Source organism: Ceratotherium simum, chromosome 22 (genome assembly GCF_057802395.1).
Source record: "Ceratotherium simum simum isolate JZ-2026a chromosome 22, ASM5780239v1, whole genome shotgun sequence".
In the NCBI taxonomy this organism is placed as follows: domain Eukaryota; kingdom Metazoa; phylum Chordata; class Mammalia; order Perissodactyla; family Rhinocerotidae; genus Ceratotherium; species Ceratotherium simum.
In genome coordinates, this window is record NC_141921.1 from 21,374,007 (window position 1) to 21,381,922 (window position 7,916).

Sequence of the window (7,916 nt, forward strand, 5' to 3'; positions counted from 1 at the left end):
TCTTACATCTTATGCTTCATTTTTATGATTTATTTAGTTATTTTAAAAACAAATTTTGTGCTTTGTTTCTAAACGAAGAGATAAGAGAGAAGATATCATCCCCTCAAATAACCCATTTCAGGTATGAATAGCTGTTATTTCCAAAAGATGAAAAGCCAAAATGGCTATATTTTCTCTTTTTAGTGTTGGTTTTTGAAGTACTAGAAACATCTTGATGTTCTCCATAAGACGTTTTTTTGAACAGGTAATACATAAACAATGTAAAAGATTCAAAAGGTACAGGTGTGTTTATAGCAGAACCAAAAACCTCCTTTCCATGGACCTCAGAGTGATTCTGCAGTCCAGGAAGAACTGAATTTAGCAGTTTCTTCTGTACCTTTCCAGAAAGAATCTAAGCAGCTACAAGCAAATGTTTGCACATATATATTCTGCTGTGTTTCTCTGTATTTTTATACAAATGAAGCCCTCTCTACAACCAACTGCATCTTGCTTGTCTTACTTGATAATAAACCTTTGAGATAATTCCAATCTGTACATGTTACACTGCCTCATTGCTGAAAATATTCCACTGTCAGGATGTACCATAATTTATTTAGGCAGTTTTGACTGACAGATATTTAGGTTGTTCCGATCTTTGGCTATGACAAACAATCCTGCAGTGTAGACCCCGGTCTCTTCCCCACTTGGCAACTGTGCAAATACGTAGTAGGATAAATTCGTCTTGCTGGGTCAAAGGGTGTATTGGTTTGCAAGGGCTGCCATAAGCAAGCACCACACACTGGGTGGTTAAGCAACAGAAATTTATTATTTCACATGGAATTATTTCAATTTCAACAGAAATGGATTCCATTCTGGAGGCCAGGAGTCTGAGATCAAGGTGTGGGCAGGCTTGGCTCCTTCTGCATGCTGTGAGGCAGGATCCGTCCCAGGCCTCTCCCGTGGCCTCTGGTGTGTTGCTGGCACTGTTTGGGGTTCCTTGACTTGTAGATGCATCACCCCATCTCTGCCTTGATGTTCACACGGCATTCTCCCTATGTGTGTCTGTGTCCAAATTTCCCCTTTTTATAAGGATAACAGTCATATTGGATTAGGGGCCCACCCTACTCCAGTATGACCTCATCTTAGCTAATTCCATCTGCAATGACCCTCTTTCCAAACAAGGTCACATTCTGAGGTGCTAGGGGTTAGGACTTCAAGATGTGAATTTTAGGGGGACACAGCTCAACCCATAACAAAGAGTAGATGAGCATTTACCTTTAGAAAAATATTGCTAAATTGCTTTTCATAGAAATTGTACCACGACCTTCTCAGGAGCAGTGATGAAGATGGCCTGTGTCACCACATCCTCGCCAGCACAGGGGGTCCCCAGACATTTTGGTCTTTGCTGGTCTAATAGATGAAAATGGTGTCTCACTGTAGTCCAACTTGTATCTCACTTAGACGTGAGGCTGAGTCTTCCTTTTTCATATATTTAAGATCAATTTGCATTATTTTTGTGACCAATTGTTTACATCCTTTGCCTATTTTTCTATTGAATTATTGGTCTTTTATCCTTATTGATTTGTAGGAGCTCTTTAAAGATAAGGGAAATTAGCTCTTTGTGATGTGTTTCAAATATTTTCTTTTCCTGTTAGTCAATTGTTATTTGACTTGGTATATAAGTTTCTTTTTTCTTTACCCAGCAAAAAATTTTCAATTTGATGTAGACAAACAAATCATTTTCTTTTATGGGTTGGAGGTTTTCTGTGGGATTTAAGAAAGCCTTCTCTGCTCTGAGGTTATGGCACAAATTCTCCCATTTTTTTCTAACACGTTTATGGTTTCATTTTTTTGTGTATAGCTTTTTAATCTATTGGGATTAATTTTGGCATAGGTGTAAGGTAGGGACCTAATTTAGTTACTTTGGGGGACTCTTGGTCCCAACAGCACTTATCAAATAACATTTGAGAACTGTGATCAGATGTAAGCAGTGTTTAGATATGAGGAATTTACAGAAATATTTTCATTAACGTTTTTCCCTATTAATTTGTATTTCAGCATCAATTTTTTTTTTAGAATTCTTGTTTTTGACCAGTGATCCATTATGGGTATAGACTCTAAATTTGTTATCCTAATAAAAATAATTTAAAAGTGTTTCATGGCAAAGCTAACCCCGGGCTGGCAGTGTTCAGCCGAGTGATAAAAAGACTGAGTAACTATGAACCCCATTTGATAAGCACTCAGTCTCCCACCACTCAGTCTCCTTTAAAAAATTAATATATAAGTATTTATTCATTGATTAAAATGTAGAAATAGAAACAGGTGCTAGTGTTGCATTTGAGACATGAATCCCCTGGGAAAACTCCTCGTCCCTCGGGGTTCATCTGAGTGGGTTGCGTCTGAATCCTGCCTTTACCACCTCCCAGCCCTGCCTCCTTGAGTAACTTCCTTGACCTCTCTGTGCTACATTTTTCTTCATCTATAAAATGGGGATAATAATAGGAGGAGGTTTGTAGGGCCTGAACCTGATGCAATTTGAGGGGCCCTCTTAAAAATTACAAGTGTCAAGTGAAGCGTGTCCCCTACAGGATCTGGGGAGGGCCTCTCAGATGAGGCGATGGTCTAACTCGCCTGGCGCCGGGGTGGGGTGGGTTTGACTCCCAGACTACAACTCAGGTGTGTAAGAAACACCACTTTCTTCACGCACCACCACCTACCTGGAGTTCTGACGCCAAGCGCCCAGTTCCACTGAGCTGGCAAACATCTTGACTGCAGCCATTCTTGTTTTTTTTTTTTTTTTTTTTTTTTTTTTGTTGAAGAAGATTGGCCCTGAGCTAACATCTGTGCCCATCTTCCTCTATTTTGTATGTGGGACCGTGGCTTGATGAGCGGTGCGTAGGTCCGCACCTGGGATCCCAACCCGCCAGCGCCGGGCCGCTGAAGTGGAGCACGCGAACTTAACCATTACGCCACCGGGCGGGCCCCATCACTGCAGCCATTCCTGAAGTTCTGAATCCACCTTGCTCTGAAGCAGAGCAAGGCGTGGGGTCAGGGGAGGGTCCGTTTCTCTGTGATCATACTTCATCCTTGATCATCTGTTTGCACATGTCATGGCTGAGGGTCTGGTATCCCTTTCTAATGTCCCCTTCAACCTTCAGCTCTCCACTGCTTCTGATCCATGCGTGGGACTTGGGGGTCCTTGAGGGGTGCCCAAGGAGCGCTGGTTAGCCGCTTGTAAGAAGGTCACTATTGGTGGGCCTAATGGCTCTATTCTAGGCCATACCAAAGATCCTGCTCTCTGAGGCGGGCAGTGAACCATGGTGGCTAAAAGCATTGGATTGGGTGTCAGACAGAACTGGGTTCAAATCCTGTAGAGCCTGTTTTCCTCATCTGCAGATCGGGGAGGATGATAATAACACCTCCCTCGTAGAATTGGGGTGAGGAATTAAATGTCATGGTGTTTGCCAAGGGCTTAGCAGAATGTCTGACACGTAGTGCATGAGCTCTGTTAATAGACCCATCACTTCCCTTTTGTTCGTTATTGGATGGGGAAACTGAGGTCCCAGAGACACTGGCTGGCTGGGTCGGGATCACCATGCAACATGGGGTAAAGGCACAGAAATCTTATTCAATTTGCACATGACCTAAAACTAGATGCAGCAGCTGGTATGTTTAGTGACCAAACCAGGGCTCAAAAGCACCTAAAGCAGACGAAGTGATAGAAGTAAAATGGAATAGGGAAGGATATAAAATTAAAAGATTTTGCATGAAAAAGGTTTTGGCTGAATGTTCAATAAAATCCCATGTTAAGATGGCTGTGCAAACTGATGTGATCTCAGGCTGCATCTATAGAGGTATAGGGTTGAGAATGAGGGAGGTGATAGCTGGAGAGTTGTATTCAGTTCTGGTTGCCATACTTTTGAGAGGACAGGGAGAGACCAGAGTCCAATTTGTGGAGGGCAAAGGACAGTGAGGAACTGGGGATACTGACTTTGGAGAAGACTCAGGCTCACAGGCAGGAGCAGTAATATAACCCTGCCTGGCTCCAGGGGCAGAACTGGGACTTGTGGAGATAACAAGGGGCTGAGAACCAACTCTGTGACCGTCGGAACCGTCCCATAAGAAAAGGATTGCGTTTGAAGGTAGCCAACCCCCCATCACCAGTGATATGCAAGGAGAGTGAGGAAAAGATTCCTGCTTCGAGCTCTTAGGTAGTTTCAACAAAAGTACTAGACTCTACTGATAAAAATCCTTGTTGGCTATATATACACATATTATAGTCAACAAATATGTAATCCATATTTCCCCTATTTTAAAGTCTACTTTAAAATTTGAATATTACTGGGGCCGGCCTGGAGGCATAGTGGTTAAGTGCGCGCTCTGCTGTGGCCACCCGGGGTTCGCAGGTTTGGATCCCGGGCGCACACCAATGCACCGCTTGTCAAGCCATGCTGTGGCACTGTCCCATATAAAGTAGAGGAAGATGGGCATGGATGTTAGCCCAGGGCCGGTCTTCCTCAGCAAAAAGGAAGATTGGCAACAGATGTTAGCTCAGGGCTAGTCTTCCTCAGGAAAAAAAAGAAAAGTGAATATTACTGAAATTCGGACTGACTTACAATCAATGTATACATTTAATGCATCCTTCTTTCCTGAAAAGTTGTTATTCAGGCATTTTTGAATCAGCAAAGTATACGATTGGGGAGGTTTTTGACAATCTGTATTTCATCTTACACTTGTCCCATTGGAATGAATGTCTTGAATTAAAAGAAATGTATCAAAATAAAGAACATACTTTAAAAATCCAACATTCCCTTCTAAGTGAAGCCATACTCAATCTATTGCATCCATCAGGCCGTGACATTCCACTTTGCCGCCGCCGTCCTGGCATCTGAAATGGAACAGAGACAGGCTATTAAACCGGTTTTAACAAATTCAGAGCAGCAGGTTCTTGGCTGGAGGGAAAAATATTCCACTTACCAAGAGATGTTGTTCCTTCAAAGGATGAGCACCTACTTCACAAAGAGAATTTGGAGGGAGCTTTTTGTTCTGCAGGGAAAACATCTGGATTTGAATATGTCCATCCTCAAAAGGAGATTTCTCATAATGGACCAAACTCAAAACACTCAGAGCACAAGGACTGGTGAGTTTTCAAAAGGAGACACTTTGGAGAGGCGGGAGGGCCCTCGTGTCCCCGCCAGCGCCAGCTTGGAGGTCTGTGGAGGGCTCCCGCGCCCTTCACATGTAACTTGCCTCCTGAAAGACTCACCATCATCTGCCGCCTCCCCACCCCACTCTGGGAATTTGGGACCTGAATTCATTTGAAAACATCTGTGGGTTCAGGAGGCTCTTTTTTATTATAAAGCTGCCAAGGAGATCTTACCAGGAAAGACCACTTTAGAAACGAGAAAGAAGGAAGCTCGGCCAAGGTCGGTCGGGCTCCGGCTGTGGGTTTGGAAGCGGGGCGCGTGGAGCGCCTCACCTGCAGCCCGTGCTCGTGGGCACGGGGCCCGCGCGGCAGGCGCCCGCCCACCTGGGTTCGAATCCCCGCCCTGCCGGTGACCTCGGGGCAGTTGTGTAACCTCTGGGCCCCGCGACGCCCTTTCCTGGAGCCCGCAGCTGGAACGAAGCCCCTTGCAGCCCTGACATCAGAGGTGACGCGAGCCTTCGCAGGCGATGACTAGGCAGAACGCGATGCCACTCCCTTTCCCGTGTCCGGGCTGGCGCGGGGCGTGTCGCCTCCGAGCAGGTGGTCCCCGCCCCTCCAGCGGCTCTGTCGACTGCCCCGCACCCAGCGCTCCCAGGGCCCCCGACCCTCGCTCCTCCTCGGCCACCGCCCGGTCCTCAGATAACCGCCCGACGGCTGGCCTGCGGCGCCCCCTCCTGGTGACCGCAGGGAGCGGGGTACGGGGGCGCTGCTGCCACAACTCTGAACAAAAGGAAGTCCTTTCTGGGGTCGAGCCTCGACCTCTCCTGGGGCCGTCTGAGGCATGAAAATCCGGTCATATGGAGTCCAAGCAGTGCTTTTTCTAGGCTGGGCGGGGCCGTCCTGAGGCCCCAGTGGAAGGGACCACTGGAGGGGGACCTATGCCGAGTGAGACTAGGGCTGTTGTGCAGGTGGGGGGCAAGAGTGGGGCTCCCACCGGGGCGTGCGAATGGCAGAGGCACCCCCAAAGGAAAGACTGTAGGTCAGGGCTTGTGAGGAAAAAATAAGGACGGGGGTCGGGGGCAGACTCTGCCTGAGGGAGGGTTTTGGTGCAGCCCCCAACTCACCGACCTGGATGGCTTCTTCCTCCACCTCCTCGGGGACAGATGTTATCAGCGTTTCAGTGGTGTTGGTGAAGGGCCTCAGTCTCCTTTAAGAACAGAGACAGCAGGAGGGATCCGAGTTGAACTCCGGGCAGCACTTCTCAAGTATGAGGGATGTTGGACCTCAGAGGGGAAAGCAAAGGGGGGAGCTTCGCGTGGAGGAGAGCCCCTAGGTGAAGTGGGGTCTGCCCAAAGAAGTGAGACGGCCCCCTGAAGCTCCCTGACCATCCTTAGGGGCTGTGACTGGGTGCAGTCCTTGGGTCCCCGGAGGGAGAGACCTCTTGTGAGGCTCTTGGTGGCTCTGGCCTTTGGGGATGGGATGAACCTGGGCAGGTGAGGATGGGCAGGGGGAGAAACTGAGGTCCAGAGTCATTGCCACCCCCGTCCTGCCGCACTTGGCGAACTCATCTTCCTTCACCTCTCACTCATCTCCTCTCTGGACGGTCCAGATCCCCCATGAAAGGCCGCGCTGCCCCCTCCACATGCTCCCATTGCTCACAGTCTACAGTGCTGGGCTCCGCGTCCTCCTCCCCGCTGGGCTGTGTGCTCCATCCCTGCTCTCTCCCCAGCACCAGCCAGGCTGCCTGGTATATCACTGGTGCTCAGTGCATATTCGGTAACTTCAGTTGACTTGGGAAGGCGCTCCAGGTCTTGGCTTCAGAAAGGATTTGGGTAGGCAGAGAAGAGGCAGAGCCCTGAGGCTTGACTGACGGGTGGTCTGAGCAGTGCCTCCTCTCTCTGTACCCCTCCCTGTCAGGGTTACCCCTCCCTCCTTTTAGACACCCTCCCTCCTCGCTCTGTGTTAGGCTCTGACTCCCCTCTCCCAGGCTGGCCCACCTATGGACCCCTCCTTATCCAGCTCAGCCTCTGATTTCCCACGCTGGGCCCATCCCCCCGCATGGCTGCCCTGCCCTGATTGGGCTCTGACTCCCACAGGGGGCCAACCCATGTGTGGATGCCCCCTTGTCCCATTTGTACTCAGACACCCCGGCCAGGCTGCCCCTTTGTGAGAGACGCTCTCCTCGCCCTGCCGGGGCTCTGACCACTGTGCAGGGGTGCCTCCCCCATGGACCCCTCCTCACCCTGCTCTGACACCCGCTCTGGCCCTCGGTGGTTCCTCCACCTCCATGCAGAGGTCTCCCTTGCTCTGCTGCACCTGAGGCCTTTAGGACTGAATGGTTCTGGAAGGAAAGAAGGAAGAGAAGAGGAGCAGAACAGTGTTTCTGAAAAAATATTTTAACAGTGGAAATTTTTGTGCAGGCAAAATCTTGGACCGAATATATAAAATAGAGCTGCTCTGGTTGAAGAGAGAGCAAGAGGAGAGAGAGAGAGAGAGGAGGGAGAGAGAAAGAAAGAGAGAGAGGAGGAGAGAGAGGAGAGGGAGGGAGGAAGAGACAAGAGAGAGAGAGGGAGAGAAAGAGTGTGCCTGGAGCCCTCCCCCAGGGTCCACTCTCTCAGAACTGTCATTAAGTCCAAGGGGTTCCTTGGTATACAGTTTGGGAACCACTGGAAAAGAATTCTGCCTAGGAAAAAAGGGTGCTGCTTTGCAGCCACTAATGTGTCTTGGCTGAGCTTGTCTGAGAAGCAGCCCACAAGGCAGCTGGCTCATCATCCACCCTGAGGTAGCTCTT

At 48.8% G+C, this 7,916-nt stretch overlaps 1 long non-coding RNA gene across 2 annotated transcripts; it reads right to left on the reverse strand.

Annotated features, from left to right (window-relative positions):
* Nucleotides 1-404: 404 nt before the first annotated feature.
* On the reverse strand, nt 405-5,693 carry LOC147914091 (uncharacterized). 2 transcript variants are annotated; one of them, XR_015555788.1, is made up of 4 exons: nt 5,360-5,693; nt 4,957-5,025; nt 4,772-4,867; nt 405-1,058 (listed from the first exon to the last, which is right to left on the reverse strand). It is a non-coding gene; the product is annotated as an uncharacterized LOC147914091 (long non-coding RNA). The 2 variants fall into 2 exon arrangements; XR_015555787.1 differs by lacking the exon at nt 405-1,058 and having other exon boundaries at nt 4,680-4,867; nt 5,360-5,687.
* Between the last annotated feature and the right edge of the window lie 2,223 nt (nt 5,694-7,916).